We start from the raw sequence: 19,150 nt of genomic DNA on the forward strand, positions 1-19,150 counted from the left end.
TTCTATGCATATATTAAGATACTATCAATATTTTATTTTTATTTATTCTAAGATAGAAATTTTTCAATTATTTTTACTTAGAAAGCAAAAACACACAGCAATCATTTATAGGATTTCTAATGCTCAAGTCCAGTTTTAGTATTTCACAGAATTAATTTACCAATCGTGACATCACATCACAGTGATTTACAGTCAGTTTATTAATCTCCAATATTTTCCCATAGGTCTATACAATAACTATATCTTCATTTATGCTCCATGGAGCAATATATCCAGAAAGAGCAATTTAGTAACATTAATGGGCATTACTACAATCATTAAGAAATTTGTTATCATTTCAAATATTGTATACTTCTCTCCCTGCCTTATTTTTTATTGGATTCTATAGCTGCCATAACTGTAGAAATACGTGTTCTCTAATTATCTTAATGGAAGTTGAGTATGTTCACATGTTTAAATTTGGAGCAAGCAACAATCAAAAATGCATTTTTTCATGATCATATATCTGAGATATTTAATATAAAAGTATCTTGTGTTAATTTTGCCAGAGAGGCTACTTACTGTCCCAAGGGATTTGTGATTCTGAGTGTATCACTGGGGGATGCTGTACAATGTATACTTTAAGTGTGTTTATTTACAATAAAAAACAGGAGATATTAACCCTTTCTCCTTCCTGGGGGAATCGTGTATCCCTCTCAGTGTCCTCCTCTTTACATAGCTTCTCTGGGGTTGTAGATTGTAGTCTGATTATCATTTGTTTTGCATCTAATATTCACTTATGAATGAGTACATACTATTTTTTGTCTTTCTGGGTCACGGTTGCCTCACTCAGGATGATTTCTTTTTTCTAGTTCCATTAATTTTCCTACAAATTTCATGATGACATTGTTTTTTACTGCTGTGTAATACTCCATTGTGTAAATGTATCACATTTTCTTTGGGGTTCAGGATTTAGCTCAGTGGTAGAGTGCTTGCCTAGCAAGCACAAGGCCCTGGGTTCAGTCCTCAGCTCTGGAAAAAAATAATAATAACATTTTCTTTATCCATTCTTTGGTTGAAGGGCATCTGGGTTGTTTCCAGGTTCTGGTTATTATGAATAATGCTGCTATGAACATAGTTGATCAAATGTCTTTTTGGTGTGCTTGAACATCTTTTGGGTATATGCCCAGGAGTGGTATTGCTGGGCCTTGAGGTAGGTTGATTCCCAATTTTCTGAGATACCGCCAAACTGATTTCCAGAGTGGCTGTACAAGATTGCATTCCCAACAGCAGTGTAGGAGTGTTCCCTTTTCCCACATCCTCTCCAATATGAGTTTTCATCATTGTTTCTGATTTTAGCCATTGTGACAGGTGTAAGATGATATCTCAGAGTTGACTACCCAACTTATACTCTGTGCCTTTTACTCTATGAGGAGGGGATGGGTGTGGGACGGGGGGCTGTGGGGAAGTGGGGAAAGTGGAGGGAGGGGGAATAGAAGCTGGTATGTAAAAATAGAGAATTTTTTAAAATAAAAATTATTTAAAAAGTATCAAACACTTAAAAATATAAAAAAAGCTTCCTGTTGTAAGAAGTCTCAGAATCTTCTTCTTTCTTTTCTTTTTTTTTGTTTTTTTTGTTTTTTTGTTTTTTTGAGACAGGGTTTCTTTGTGTAGCTTTGCGCCTTTCCTGGAACTCACTCTGTAGACCAGGCTGGCCTCGAACTCACAGAGATCTGCCTGGCTCTGCCTCCCGAGTGCTGGGATTAAAGGTGTGCGCCACCACCGCCCGGCCTTCTTCTTTCTGTAAGAATATGAAAATCTTTTTAAAAATTTAAGCACCTTTATATTTCCTTATTTTTTGAAAAAAAAAATTTAATTTAATGCTTTCATCCTCTCCATCTCTTGTTTTATCTGTAGCAGGATCAGATTTTTAGCTAGTGAAAGAATTTTTGGAAACAACAATGAGAATGTTTTATGAAAGCTGTACTATACATATATTGTTACTTCTCTGAATTCTAATTCATAAAAGATCTCTTGATGCTACAATTCTATGTAGTTTGAACACACAAAAATGGCTTTCTTCATATATCCCTTTTTTTCATTTCTGCCAGAATATGTAAATGTTTTTTTTTTCTAGATTGTAAGAATGCCTCATGTGAACCCTCTTTCAAGTGTTTGGTTTAGGGTTGTTCATATAAGAGTTTGAATATTTCTTATTGTTCTCATTAAATCAGTAAGATGCACAAATCACTTCCTTTACTTATACCTGCAGGTTACTGAGCCTTGATTTTCTCTCCCCTGGAACTGTGTATGAATTACAATATTGATTCTGTAGAAAAAAAAGAGATTTTTTTCCCTCAAACATGGAAAGATGATTTACTTATATTCACATATTTGCTGGTTTTTTTGTGGTTTTCAAAAGACCTGAAAATTCTCTTGAGACACACAGACAATTTACATTTTCTTACATCTTATCTAAAAGATTAATACACAGTATAGATAGTTTGTAACTGTATTTTTTCTTCTTTCAAACTTAAGAAACAACATTAATATTTATATAGACTTGGGGTCAAAGATTGTAGCAAACATGGTTTGTAAGAATTCTGCACTGAGTCAAACATCTGAAGGGCAATATAAAGTGATTAATTTTGGCTCATAATTTCAGGGTTAAAGTCTATGTGTGGTGATATATTGTGTCCCCCAATATATTGTGTACCCTAATAAAAGTTATCTGAGGTCAGAGAACAGAACAGCCACTAGATTAGACATAGAGTCCAGATTGTGGTGACACGTGCCTTTAATCCTATCAATCAGGAGGCAGAGCTCCATCTGGATCTCTGTGAGTTCAAGGTCATAGTGGAAACAGAGCCAGGCAGTAGTGGCACACACCTTTAATACCAGGACTTACGATCTCATGTCTTGCTTAGGAAAGACACATGCCTTTTATCCCAGGAAGTGATGGCAGGAGGCAGAAAAATATATAAGATGTGAGGACCAGGAACTAGAGGCTTTTAAGCTTTTATGCTTTTAAGCAGCAGTTCAGCTGAGATTAATTCAGGTAAGGACTCAGATTTTCAAACTCAGGAAACAAGATCAGCTGAGGAGTTGGCAGGTGAGGTTGGCTGTGGATTGTTTTGTTTCTCTGATCTTTCAGCATTCACCCCAGTTGGGCTTTTGTTAATAAGACTGTTTAGCAATTCATCTTACATCCATGGCTAGTGAACTCATCTGGTAATGCAGAGCTGAAGTGTACAAGGCATTATGTCAGTGATGGCTACTTTCTGACCTACCAGAATTAAAGATGGAGAAAGTCAAAGTTATACTTTGTGCAGTATATAGAACTGGAGGATACATCATCAGTGACCTACTCCTGAGATCATTTTTATTTTTATTTATTTATTTTTTATTATTAAGAGATTTTCTATTCATTTCACATATCAACCACAGATTCCCCTGTCCTCCCTCCTACTACCCCCCAGCCTTCCCCCTCAACCCACACCCCCCATTCCCACCTCCTCCAAGGCAAGGTCTCTCATCGGAAGTCAGCAAAGCCTTGTACATTCAGTTGAGGTAGGTCCAAGGCCCTCCTCCCTCCACCAATACTGTGCAAAATGTCAAACCACAGGCACTAGGCTTCAAAAAGCCGGCTCATGCACTAGGAACAGGTCCTGACCCCACTGCCCGGGGGCTCCCCTAAACAGTTCAAGCTAAACAACTGTCTGGCTTATCCAGAGGGCTCCTGAGATCATTTTTAAAATATTTTTAAGATTTGTAATCAATGGCATCAAATTATATCCCCACCAGAGAAGAAACATTTAGAATACATTAGTAACTTCATGATCCAATGGCCTCTAAATAATTAGCTGTTCTACATACCTTCAAAACATAAACTTTCAAGAGGAGGGATACTTTATATATCATATTCATGGAAAGTTCATTGAAGTTGCAGAGTTACCTTGAGTATATACTTTAGTGAACATATTTGAACAGTGGAGAAATGGACTTATGCCACTGTGTGGCTGACAGGAAAATCTAATCAGTACCTACATTTTGTAGCATTTTAATACTACAAAGATCAGTAGATTTTTTTAAATATACCATTTCCTTAAGTGATTGTCAAAAAAAAAGCTTTTCTGTGATGTTTTACTACACTTTGGTGGATCCAACTCTATACATCTTTCTCTCTTCTTAGCTCTTCCAGTCTACTGACTGTGAAGTTAATAAACTACTTATTGTTACCAAACCACACACTTTATCATGGAAGCACAAGATTAAATGATGCAATCATCACACAAAAATCATCCCACAAAAATCGAAACATAAATGTTCTCTCTTCTACTCTTAAATTGACTCAAATCAGTCACTTAAAACCAACCAACCAAATCAAGCAATTAAAAGGAACAAAAATAGTCAAAAGAAGCAAACACAACAATACAATTAAGCAACAAATTTTTGGTGGCTGGTTAGATATGGCACTCAATTACTATATAACTTTCTTAGGTAACCTTATTAAAGATATGGCCAAAACTTTTGTCAGATTGAGCAATCATTGTGCAATCCAGGAAGCATCTGGTATCTACAAACTTGTCTACAAACAGAAAATAACCAAATTGCCTGAGATCGAAATTTTTCTCTGCTTTTAAAAGTTTGCATTTCTCCAAAATATTTTTTGTATTGAAATTTTTAAAAATTTCCCTGTATCTTGGTTTCATATTTCCATACACAGGGTCCAATAAATATTATTTATATTGAAAATTAATGTTATGGGAACAGAATTTTAAAACAGTGTTTAAAACATTTTGTTATTCACAACAAGGTCTTACTAGTGTTTAGTAAATGAATTTATAATATGGAATAGTCTTTCAGGTCATAATAACATTTCAGTTAATGAATGGTTCTATACAGAAGGATGGCAATGTACTACTCACTGTCAGTTATATCCCATGCTATACAGGAAGTGCCTCAGACTCTTTAGGCTGGGTCTTTTTTTTTCACATGAACAAGTCATATCAAGTGGCTGCCCTACCATATATAGGTTTGCAGAGTTCTGTTATCCTTACTGAAGACGATGTCACTTAACAGGTAATGTCTTGCAGTATGTCTCTTTCACTCAGCATTGAATGGTTGTATAACTTATAAAGTACACAGAATATGTACACTGATTAGGAGATAAGAATAAAGCCAGTATCCCCATAATTATATTATACAAATCAGCTGCATAGACAGATGTTGCAAGAATGCTAGAAATATCTAACAACACTGAGCATCTTCTCATTTCTTTATTATTTGTCTATTCCTTTTTCACTTTCTGGAAAAATCTAAAAATTATTTGAGTCTCTAGTACTAATATTGTGTTTTCTCTGTTTCTGTCTCTGTCTCTCTCTTTCAAGATAGGGGTTTCCTGTGAAGCCTTGGCTGTCCTGGAACTCACTTTGTAGACTAGGCTGGCCTCAAACTCAGAGATCTGCTTGCCTTTGCCTCCTGAGTGATGGGATTAAAGGCATGCACAAACACACTTGTGTGGGATCAAGAGTTTTCACAGGAGAAGAATATTAATATGTGGCCTAGAGATTGGTTTTGTGATATTTTTGTAAAGAATGCAGCTGCTTTTTTCCTTTGTCCCATGTCTGCCTGAGGCTAAAATGAAGAGTTTAGGATTAATTCCATTGGCAGAGGAAATCTCAAAACAGCCTCAAAAATCTCAATACAGTACTCTGTAATGTGCTTATTAGTGGTAGCTCTAATGAAGATTTATAATGAAAAGGAACAAGCTAAGCAGTGTAAATTACAACAAACAAATTTTGAAGACAAAAAAAGTACCAGGAAGTGGAATGGAGCTAAATCTTGTGTTCAAGGAGAAAAACAGGTTAATAAATGGAATAAAAGAAATGGTGACCTCAGGGCATAATACCACCCAGCTAAGTTTTCAACTTGTGAAAAGGAATTAAAGAAAAAATTAGAGCTGGATGTGGTGGTCCACACCCTTAATCTCAGCACATAGAAGACAGAGGATGGAGAATCTTGGAGTTTAATGCTATCTTGGTGTAAAGATCAAATTTCAGGACAGCCAAGCTTAGGCAGTAAAGACAGAAAGGTGTTGAAAATATAATTGAATAAGGAGGTTGTGTTCCAGCCTCAGCAAGCAGCAGAACTTCTCCTACAGCATTTCTACCTGCATGTAACCATGCTCCCCACCATAATGACAATGGACAAAACCTTTGAAACTGTAGGCAAGCCACCCAAATTGAATGTTTTCATTTATAAGAGTTGCCATGGACAAGGTGTCTCTTGACAGCAATAAAAACCCTAACTAATAAAAATACTCATCTTCATATGGAAAAACATAAAACCTAGGATAGCTAAAACAATCCTATACAATTAATAAAGTTCTGGTGGTATCATCATCCCTGACTTAGAGCTCTTCTACACAGCTAGTAACAAAAACTGCATGGTTTTGGTACAAAAACAGACAGGGATATCAATGAAATCACATTGACGACCCAGATATAAATCCACACACGTAAGTGAACCTGATGTTAGTCAAAGAACCCAAAATTATACTGGGAAAAATGACTAGAATTGGGGACATTTCATGGTTGACTCAGACTAGGGTGGAATGGAAACTCCAGAGAATCTACCAGAATAACCCTAGCAAAGACTCCTAGTATTGAGGAACAGAGAACCTGAACTGGCCATCTTCTATAACCAGGTAATGCTTCAAGTGAAGGTATTGGGATGCCAAGCCAGCCACAAAACAGTTTGTCCTGCCTGCAGAGTGTCCCACCTGACTCTGAATGTAAATATTCAGAGGCTTCTAGAATCCAGGGTAATTCTCATATGTTAGCTAATAATACAGAAATATCCATGTATTCATACACATTTTCACAGAGACAGAGACAGACAGATAGAAGATAGTCAGATGATAGATGATATAGATAGATAGATGATAGATAGATGATAGTGATAGATAAATGATAGAGATAGATAACAAGTAAACTATGAAGAACAATGCCGTGCTTCTCCAACTCACTGACTTTCTGAATATTCCTAAATTTTGGTCCATAGGCATGTTCTCTCCTAGAAGGAAGGGATTTGATGACAACACATGTACATAAACATATGCACATACATATATTATCAAAATGGATGTATATAAAATTTATGAAAGACAGCTGTGATGGTTTGAAAGAAAATGGCCCCCAAAGGAAGTGGCACTATTAGAAAGTGTGGCCTTGTTGGAGGAAGTCTGTCACTGTGCTGACTGGCTATAAAGTCTCTTTTGCTCATGCTTCCCTCACTGTGACTATCAATCAACTTCCAGTTGCCTGCAAGATGTAGCACTCTTAGCGCCAGCATCACATCTGCCTACATGTCACTATGTTCTGGTAACACAAATTCTAAATGGTTTTATTAATAAAAACCCGGAGTCAGAGTCAGACATCAGGGTAAAACCTGAAAGATCAGAGAAGCAGAGCAGCCAGCCATTAGTTCTTACCTCTACAAAATCCTCAGCCAAAAAGGAGAGACTCCTTTCTCTTCCTGCCTTATACTCCTTTCTTTGCTCAGCCATAGCAGTTCTTGTCTCAACCTCCCTAGTGCTGGGATTAAAGGCATGTACCACCACTGCCTGGCCTCTATGGCTAACTAGTGGCTGGCTTTGTCCTCTGATCTGAAGATAAGCTTTATTTATTAGATCATACACAAAATATCACCACATGTTCCCTGTCATGATGATAACGGACTGAATCTCTGAAACTGTAAGACAGGCCATAAATAACACCCCTCCATGGCCTCTGCATCAGCCCCTGCCTCTGGAATCCTGCCCTGTTGGAGTTCCTGTCCTGACGTTTTCAGTGATGAACAGCAATGCTGAAGTGTAAGCCCAATAAATCCCTTTCCTCTCCAACCTGCTTTTTGGTCATGGTGTTTTGTCTCAGCAACAGAAACCTCAACTAAGACAAAAGCATAGGGTTTCATCTTCAACTAGTTTTTTTTTTATTTTATTTTTTTTTGTAATTTGGTACACAATCTTCATCAGAGCAAGGCATATGACTGGAGCTCTTCTTCTGCAAAATATATAAAAAGAAAATTCTCACAAGGAGCATCACATTTTTGAAAACATCCCAGGAACCACTCATTATTAAGGAGATAAAAAAAAAGTTTTAAAAAATCTGAAACTATGTTAATCTTTCGAAGACATTTCTGATCCCAGTGGACATTAAGAAAACTTAGGACTAAGTGAAAATGTTGTATATGTGTTACTCTTTGTGTTAGCCTATGAGCAACATCTATCAGAGCAATGTGTCTCAGAAACTGTTGAGCATTGTACTTATTTATTCCAATATTTGCTACAGTGCATTCCAACACACTGAATCTCTATTGTTCCTATATGTTCTCTGCTATATTAAAAATATATTAAAGCAGCATCACTCTCAGAACTCTGAAGGCTGTTTTGATGTGGATAATACATGAAATATCCTGATTAATGTAGCTTTTCTTTGAATTTATTATTTTGTAACTCAGGCCTGGAGGCTTTGATTTCAATCTCATCAAAATAACATACACTCAAAGGAATATACTAGCATTTTTATAAGTGTTAAAAATATAATTTACAAGTATACATTGGAAAATAAAATTAAAATTAGATAGATGCTTTAGAGTCCATAGTGAATTTAGTAAGAATTGAAACTATAGCATTCAATTTTTAAAATTTCACACTGTGTTCTATTTTTATTGATTTTATTATTATTATTATTATTATTATTATTATTATTATTATTATTATATTGTTTTATCTACAATCCAACTGGTTTCCCCTTCCTCTTCCCTTCCAAGTTCCTACCTCTGCCTCCTCTGCTCCCCTCATCCACCCATTTGCCAGCAAATTTCATGATGTCATTGTTTTTAATGGCTGAGTAGTATTTCATTGTGTAAATGTAAAATAGAAAAGGGGAAATATGGTGGTATTTTACTTGTACTGAAATGTGATTTTAATTGTATGTTAATAAATAAAGTTGCCCAGGGGTCAGAGCTATTAGAGCCATAGCAAGAGTGTGGCGTGGTGGCGCATGCCTTTAATCCCAGCACTTGGTAGACAGAGCTAGGTAGATCTGTGTGTTCAAGGATATAGCCAGCATTGGAGACACACACCTTCAATCTCAATACCAACTATAGAAGACCTGGAAGTCTCTACAGAGGCAGTCATGTGTTTGGGTTTACAACCAATGAGAAGGCAGAACAGCTAGACTATATAAAGACATACACACGGGAAATAGGCCCCTTTTCGGAGAGCTCTCTTGGCTGAAGCAGGAAGGGTAAGGCTCTTAGTTCTGACCTCTTGGCTTTCTTCTCTGAATCGGCTCTGTGTTTCTTATTTAATAAGATGGTTGGTTACATCTACACCACATTTTCTTTATCCATTTTTTGGTTGAGCGGTATCAAGATTCTTTCCATGTTCTGGCTATTACAATAAAGCTGCTATGAACATAGTTGAGCAAGTGTCCATGTGATAAGATGGATTGATTCTCAATTTCCTGAGAAATACCATACTGATTTATAATGAAGTTGTACAAGTTTGCACTCCCATCAGTAGTGGAGGAATTTCCCCCTTGTTTCATATATTTGCTGACATGAGCTGCTCCTTGTGTATTTGATCTTAGCAATTCTGACAGGTGTAAGATATAATCTCAAAGTTATTTTGATTTGCATTTTCATAATGACTGAGAATGTTGAAGATTCCTTCAAGTGTTTCCAAGCCATTTTGGTTTCCTCTGCTGAGAAATGTAGCTAGAGTTTTCCTGCCTGGCCCACGGTCAGGGCAAATCTCTCTCAGGCTGGAGAATTTCTCTCCAGCTCCTGCCACCAAGTCCCGCCAGTCCCAGAGCTCACTTATAAAATAAACACACAAACTCTTACATTATTTAAACTGCTTGGCCATTAGCTCAGGCCTATCATTGTCTAGCTCTCACTCTTATATTTAGCCCATTTCTATTAATCTTTACTTTGCCACATGGCTCATGGCTTATTGGTACCTTACATCTTCCTTGTCCTGATGGCGGCTCCAGAGTCTCTCTCTCAGCCTTCCACTTCCCAGAATTCTTTTCCTTGTCCCGCCTATACTTCCTGCCTAGCCAATGGCCAATCAGTGATTTATTTACTGACCAATCAGCAACACACTTGACATACAGACCATCCCACAGCACTTCCCCTTTTCTTTTCTTAAAAAGGAAGGTTTTAACTTTAACATAGTAAAATTACATATAACAAAACAATTATCAAGCAAGAATTACAGATACAATATTAAAGAAGAGATCCTATCTATCTTATATTTGTGAGTTTAAGGTTTTATATCTAACTTATCTTTTATTATAACTAAGGAAAATTGTAAGTATCTAGTCTTTAACCACATCAAAGACCTCAGAAGGATATAACATTGCCTGCGAAATGGGAGAAGGATGCAAGCAGCTTTTGGGAGTCTTGCAGGGTAGACAGAGACAGCTGAGCCTGGACAGTCATGCAAAGTTTTCTTGTAAAGTTGGGGCATCTGTCTTCAGCCCACAGGCCTAGAGTCTCTTATTCACTTTTTTCTGTGTCTTGTAGAATGTCTGGCAGTTTTCTCTGCAAAGCAGGAACCTGAAGGACCGTTTTGTCAAGCAAAGTTCAGTGGTCACCTTTCTATGGGTCCTGCATGTCCAGTTGATCAAGCAAGCAGTCCAGGCAAGAACAGTTTCTTGCCCAAATGGCTATTTTTGTCAAGGTGAAGATAAACTCCATATGGAGTGTCTTCGATGCCCATCCTCCTCTCTGAAGTAAATCGGTGCTGTCAGGAGCAGACATGTCTCACTGTCCAAAAAGTCTAAACTTTTAAAACATTTTAAATGCCATATTCTGTAGGTCTTTGAAGTGTTTGAAGACTACCTATCTATCTGAAATATATCTATGTATACCTAGAAGACTTAACTAACATGGCTACAAATATTATCATAGATGACTAACTATTAATCTATTTTTTAATTATCCATTACAATTTTAAATGAGTTACATAAACATAATACCTCAAACAAGAATAGAAATATATATACAGTATAACAAAATTAAGTTTAAATTTGTATCAATAAACTAAAATCTATAGCAATGTAAAACATTTTAAACAAGTTGTTACTCTTTAAAAGTAGGTTCATTAATCTACCCTTTCATCCTATCATATCTAAACTATCCCCCTTTTTGTTTTAGAAAGAGATTGTATTTATAATCAACCTGATTTAAATAAAAATATTGTTTTTTCTCTGTCCCATACCAGAGGGCTCTTTTGATTTGGGACATAAGAATCTCTTAACCATTTTTTTTTTTGAGCAATATGTCTGGGTTTAGAGGGGGAGTGAGCCAATTCCATCTCTAAAGCCAGCTTGGTATATTTGGGAATTTGGGCATAGCTTTTCTTACTACTTCCTGCTGGAGGGGGGCGCTGTATCTTCTGGAGACAGAAAGAAAATTTTAGGATCATGGAGTAGTCCATGAGGCTGTATATCTGAGCCAGTTGACTTGAAACCATTCTGGATGTTGAATCATCTGGGCCATGGTGTCATTGGAGACCTTTCAGGGGGTCTTGGCTGGTCAAACCTGATGTATCTTAATCTGGAACAAATCCATAGTCTCTGGCTTTCTGTGGAAACAAGAGCAGAGACTCCTTTCCAAAGCAACATATCCTTATATCCAAATTTTGAAGTCAAGGTGCCTTTAAAATATACATTTTGGCATAACTCAACAGCTTTTACAATCAAATGTTTTTCTGTAGTTACGAATATCAAAGAGAACATAATCCAGATTCTCTGTGTGGTAGTCATCTTTACGTGGCTTATTTTTTATATTACCTTTACTGTCTCTTTAAAGACTTTATTTTTTAAAACTATGTATTTGTTTCTATAACTCTATATATCATTTTTTTTGTCTCTTTCAAGCCTACGTATCTTTTACATACATTGTAAACTATTACATCTGAATCTGTCTTATTGTGAATCTCTTGCCTTAAACTGCAGCAGCTGTGGCTGCTGGCTCCGCCCACCTCAGCTTCCCAACATGGCTACGTTTACCGCCAGCTCTGGGAGCTATCGTGGGTCTATGCTTTTATCCAAGCAGCGTGTAGCCCAGAAACTTCTTTTTTTTGTTTTGTACTAGCAAAGGCTAAATCCACCACATAGCTTAATGTGTTACTTGCAGAGGCCTCATTCCTACCATACTGCAGGTCGAGAGTGCACACTAGGAACCCGCCAGTAGCTCAAACCGGCAGCTGCCGCTCATTTGAGAGAGACAATTAGGAAGCTGTTTTTAGTTCCCTTTTAGAATCTTTTTTCTAAGTTTTTAGGTGGAAACTCTTGCCACCACGTTGGACGCCATTTGTAGCTAGAGTTTTCCTGCCTGGCCCACGGTCAGGGCAAATCTCTCTCAGGCTGGAGAATTTCTCTCCAGCTCCTGCCACCAAGTCCCGCCAGTCCCAGAGCTCACTTATAAAATAAACACACAAACTCTTACATTATTTAAACTGCTTGGCCATTAGCTCAGGCCTATCATTGTCTAGCTCTCACTCTTATATTTAGCCCATTTCTATTAATCTTTACTTTGCCACATGGCTCATGGCTTATTGGTACCTTACATCTTCCTTGTCCTGATGGCGGCTCCAGAGTCTCTCTCTCAGCCTTCCACTTCCCAGAATTCTTTTCCTTGTCCCGCCTATACTTCCTGCCTAGCCAATGGCCAATCAGTGATTTATTTACTGACCAATCAGCAACACACTTGACATACAGACCATCCCACAGCAGAGAAATCTCTGTTTAGAGCTGTACTCCATTTTTTACATTGGATTATTTGGATTGTTGATCTATAATTTGTTGAGTTCATTATATATTTTGGATATTAACCCTCTGTTGGATTTGGAGTTGGTGAATATCTTTTTCCATTCTGTGGGCTGCCATTTTCTGCTATTAATAGTGCCCTTTTCCTTTCAGAAGCCCCATTTATTAATTATTGATATTAGAGCCTTCTTTATTGGTGTTCTGTTTAGGAGATTGTCTTCACTGCTGATGCATTCAACGCTATTCTTCACTGGCTCTTCTATCTAGTTCAGTGTATCTGGTTTTCCATCCATTTCAACTTGAATTTAGTGAAGGGTGATAGATATGAATCTATTTTCATTCTTCTAGATCCTAATATACAGTTAGACCAGCAATATTTTTGGAGTTTCTTTCATTTTTCCATTTTATAATTTTCAATTATTTGTCAAAAATCAGGTGTCTATAGGTGTGTGGATTTATGTTTGCATCTTCAATTTGATTTCATTGATCCATTGTCTCTTTTTCATGCCAATATCATGCAGTCTTTGTAAGTATAGCTGTTTAGTGGTACTTTAAATCAAGGATGGTGATACTTCCAGAGGTTCTTTTATTATTAAGGTTTGTTTTGGCTATCCTGTTTTTTTTTTTTTTCCGTATGAAGTTGAATATTGTTCTTTCAAGGTCTGCAAATAATTGTGTTGAGATTCTGATGAGGATTGCATTTTTAAAAAAAAGATGACCATTTTTTATTTTGTTAATGCTATAGATCTATGAATATTGATAATCTTTCCATCTTATTACATCTTCTTCCATTTCTTTCTTCAAAGACTTTAATGTTTTGTCACATAGCTATTTCACTTGCTTGGTTAAAGTGACACTAGAATATATAATGCTTTTTGTGGCACTTTGAAGGAGGTGGTTTCTCTGACTTCTTTCTCACCTCATTTATCATTTGTATATAGGAGGGCTAGTGATTTTTTTTAATAATCTTGGTCACCTTTAGTTATTTTACTGCTCTTGCTAGAATTTCAAGTACTATATTGAATAAATATGGAAAGAGTAGAAAGCCTTGACTTGCTCCTGATTTTAGAGGAATTGCTTTGAGATTCTATACATTTAATTTGATGTTACCTATTGATTGGTTGTATATTAATGTTATTATGTTTAGATACTTTCTTTTGTTCCCTGAACTCTCCAAGACTTTTATCATGAAGAGGTATTGGATCTTCTCAAAGGATTTTCTAGTATCCATCAAGTTGACAATGTGTTTTTTCTTTCAGTTTGTTTGTATGGTAGAGTACATTGACAGGTTTCATATGTTGAAGCATTCCTGCATCTTTGAAATGAAGCCTATTTGATAATGATGGATGATATTTTTTATTTGTTCTTGGATACAGTTTTTGAGTCTTTTTTTTTTCATTAAGAAAATCTACTCACTCTATATACCACCTACAGATTTCACCTACTCCCTCCTCCCACCCCTGAGCCCTCTCTCCCAAGCCACCCCACATTCTCACATCTCCCAAATCAAGGTCTCTCATGGGGAGTCAGCAGAGCCCAGCACACTGAGCCTAGGCAGGTCCAAGCTCCTTCTCACTGCACCAAGGCTGTGCAAGGCATCATACCACAGGCACTAGATTCACAAAAGCCTGCCCATGCACCAGGGATGGATCCTGATCTCCCTGCCTGGGTGTACCCCAAACAGTTTGAGCTGAATAACTATCTTCCATTTCCAGAGGGCCTAGTCCAGTCCCATGGGGGCCCCACAACTACTAGTCTACAGTTCATGGGCTTCCACTAGTGTGATCGGTCATCTCTGCATGTCTTCCTGTCATGATATCAACGTCCCCCACCTGAAGAATCTCTCCTCTGTCATCAATTGGATTCCCAGAGCTAAGCCTGCTCCCTGGCAATGGATCTCTACATCTGCCTCCATCAGTCACTGGACAAAGACTCTATGATGACAGTTAGGGTATTCACAAGACCAGTTACCAGAGTAGACCAGACCAGGCACCCTCTGGACCATTGCCAGTAGTCCAAGGTGGTGTCTTCCTTGTGGACTCCTGATAGACTCCCCAGCACACTGCTTCTTCCTATTCCCATGATGTCCTCATCTATCATGGTATCTTCCTCCCTGCCCTCCCACTCGGTCCCTGTCCTAGCTCGACCCTCCTATTTCCCTATGTTCTCATCCCCCATTCCTCACCCTCTGCCACCCCCCCACACACAGCTAGTCTGCTCATGTAGATCTCATCCACTTCTCCTTCACTGGGTCATCCATGTGTCCTTCCTAGGGTCTTTCCCTGTTAGCTAGCCTCTCTGGAGCTGTTGATTGCAGTCTGGCCATCCCTTCCCTCACATCTAGTATCCACTTATGAATGAGTACATAAGACCAGATAAAGTATTTAAATAGACCAATAACCCCTAAGGAAATAGAAATGGTCATTAAAAGTCTCCAAACCAAAACAAAAACAACAACAACAACAAAAATCTGGACCAGACAGTTTCAGCACAAAATTTTACCAAAGTTTCAAAGAAGAGCTAATACCAATACTCTTCAATTTGTTTCACACAATAGGAACAAAAGGAACATTACCAAATTCTTTTTATGAAGCTATAGTTACCCTGATACCCAAATCACACAAAGATACAACAACAAAGAATTGCAGACCAATTACCCTCCTGAACATTGATGCAAAAATACTCAATAAAATACTGGCTAACCAAATCCAGGAACACATCAAAAAAATTATCCACCATGACCAAGTAGGCTTCATCCCAGGGATGCAAAGGTGGTTCAACATATGAAAATCTGTCAATGTAATACACCATATAAACAAACTGAAAGGAAAACAAAAAAAAAACAAAAAAAAAATGATCATCTCATTGGATGCTGAAAAAGCCTTTGACAAAATCAAACACCTCTTCATGATAAAGGTCCTAGAGAGATCATGAATACAAGGAAGATATCTAAATGTAATAAAGGCAATTTACAGCAAGCACACAGCCAACATTAAGTTAAATGAGGAGAAACTTAAAGTGATTTCACTAAAATCAGGAAGAAGACAAGGCTGTCCGCTCTCCCCATACTTATTCAAGATAGTACTTGAAGTTCTAGCTAGAGCAGTAAGACAACAAAAGGAGATCAAGGGCATACAAATTGGAAAGGATAAAGTCAAACTTTCACTATTTGCAGATGATATGATAGTATACATAAGTGACTCCCAGAATTCTACCAGGAAACTCCTACATAGATTCCTTTAGTAAGGTGGCAGGATACAAGATTAACTCAAAAAAAAAATCAGTAGCCCTCCTATATACAAATGATAAATGGGTTGAGAAAAAAAATCACCCTTTACAATAGCCACAAATAATAGAAAATACCTTGGGGTAACTCTAACTAAGCAAGTGAAAGACTTGTATGATGAAAACTTTAAGTCTCTGAAGAAAGAAATCGAAGAAGATATCAGAAAATAGAAAAATCTCCCATGCTCATGGATAGGTAGAATTAACATAGTAAAAATTGGAGTCTTACCAAAAGCAATCTACAGATTCAGTGCAATCCCCATCAAAATCCCAACACAATTCTTCAAAGACCTGGAAAGAACAATACTTAACTTTATATGGAAAAACAAAAACCTAGGATAGCTAAAAGAATCAGCTACAATAAAGCAACCTCTGGAGGCATCATGATCCCTGACCTCAAGCTCTACTATAGAGCTATAGTAACAAAAACAGCTTGGTACTGGCATAAAAATCTACACGTTGACCAATTGAATTGAATTGAAGATCCTGACATTAATCAGCACACCTATGAACATATGATTCTCGACAAAGTAGCCAAAACTCTACCATGGAAAAAAGAAAGCAACAAATATTGCTGGCATAACTGCATTTCAATATGCGGGAGATTGGAAATAGATCCATATCTGTCACCATGCACAAAATTCAAGTCTAAGTGGATCAAAGACCTCAACATAAATCCAGTTACACTGAACTTGATAGAAGAGAAAATAGGAAGTAGTCTTGAATGCATTGGCACAGGAGACAACTTCCTAAATATAACACCAGTAGCACAGACACCAAGTGCAGCAATTAATAAATGGGACCTCCTGAAACTGAGAAGCTTTTGTAGAGCAAAGGACACAGTCAATAAGACAAAATGACAGCCTACAGAATGGAAAAAGATCTTGACCAACCCCACATCTGACAGAGGGCTGATCTCCAAAACATATAAAGAACTCAAAAAGCTACACTTCAAAATACTGAACAATCCAATTAAAAAATGGGCTACAGAGCTTATCAGAGAATTCGCAACAGAAGAATCTCAAATGGTTGAAAGACACTTAAGGAATTGCTAAACATCCTTAGTCATCAGGAAAATGCAAATCAAAACAACTCTGAGATACCATCTTCACCTGTAACAATGGCTAAGATCAAAACCACTGAAGACAGCTTATGTTGGAGAGGATGTGGGAACACTCCTCCACTCTTGGTGGGAATGTAAACCTGTACAGCCACTCTGGAAATCAGTATGGTGCTTTCTTAGAAAATTGGGAATCAATCTCCCCCAAGACTCAGCTATACTACCCAAGGAATGCTCAGTCTTACCACAAGGACACATACTCAGCTATGTTCATATCAGCAAGAACCTGGAAACAACCTAGATGCCCCTCAACTGATGAGTGGATAAAGAAAATGTGACACATATACACAATGAAGTACTACTCAGCAGTAAAAAAAAAAAAAAAAAAAATGACATCACGAAATTTGTAGGCAAACAGATAAAACTAGAAAATATCATCCTGAGTAAGGTAACCCAGACTCAGAAGGACACAGTTTTTTAGTCTTTTGTTGATTATTTTTTCATCAGTTTTCATGAGGGATATTGGTCTATAATTCTCTTTATTGAGTCTTTGTGTGGTTTGGATAGCAGGGTGTTTGGCAATGTTCCTTCTCTTTCTATTTTGTAGAATAATTCAAGGAGTATTGGTATTAACTATTTTTGAAAGTCTAATAAAATTCTGCATTAAAATTGCGTGGCCCTGGGCTCTTTTTAGATGGAAGACCTTAAATGACTGCTTCTATTTCTATAGTGGTTATAGGTATATTCAATTTGTTTACCTGATCCTGATTTAACTTTTGTAAGTGGTATCTATCTAGTAAGTTGTCCATTTCTTTTAGATTTTCCAATTTTTTAGGAAGCAGGTTTTTGAAGTATGACCTAATGATTCTTTAGATTCCTTAAATGTTTGCTTTTATGTCTTGGTTTTTGTTTCTAATTTTGTTAATTTGGATATTCCCTCTGCCTTTTAGTTAGATTTGATGCACGTTTTCTATCTTGCTGATACTTGCAGAGAACCAACTCTTTTTGTTTCATTGATCCTTTGTAGTCTTCTCTATTTCATTGATTTCATCCCTTAGTTTGATTATCTTTTGTGGTATCTTTTCCACTTGGCTGTGTTTGCTTCCTTTTGTTCTCAAGGTGACAGGTATGCTGTTTTCTTGCTAGTATGAGCTATGTTCAATTTCTTTATGAAGGCACCTAGTGCTATGAACTTTCCATTTAGCACTGCTTTCATTGTGTCCCATAAGAGTAGGTTGTGCATTTATTTTCACTGAATTCTAGAAAATCTTTAATGTCTTTATTTCTGCATTGACACAGTAGTCTTTCACTTGGAAGTTGTTCATTTTCCATGACTTTGTAGGCTTTCTTTTGTTTCTGTTGTTGTTGAGACCCAGCTCTAATCACTGATCATCTTATAGGAAAGTTTTATTTTTTTCCATTTTCTGTATAAATTTTAACTTGCTTTGTGAACAAGTATGTGGTAAATTTTGGACAATGTTCCTAAGGTGATGACAAAATGGTATTTTCTTTTATGTTTAGGTAAAATGTACTGTAGATATTTTTAAGGTCCATTTGGTTCATCAGATCAGTTAACTCCATTATTTCTCTGCTTAATTTTGTCTGTATTACCTGTTCACTGGTAAGACTAGGGCATTGAAGTCTCCCATTATTAATGTGTGAGGTTCTATGTGTTATTTAAGCATTAACGATGTTTCCTTTGTAAATATGGGTTCCATTGCTTTGGGGTCATAAACATTCAGAATTTAGTGATCATGTTGGTAGATTTTCCTTGATGCGTAGGAAATGTCCTTCTCCAGCCCTTTTGGTTAATTTTGGTTTGAAGTCTATTTTGCTACACCAGCTTACTTCTTGGGTCTATTTGCTTGGCAAATCTTTTTCCAATCTTTTACTCTGAGGGAATGTCTATCTTTGGTGTTGAGGTATGTTTCTTGCACATGGAAGAAAGATGGATCCTGTTTTCATATCCATTCTTTTA

This window comes from Peromyscus eremicus, chromosome 6 (assembly GCF_949786415.1).
Source record: "Peromyscus eremicus chromosome 6, PerEre_H2_v1, whole genome shotgun sequence".
NCBI lineage: Eukaryota > Metazoa > Chordata > Mammalia > Rodentia > Cricetidae > Peromyscus > Peromyscus eremicus.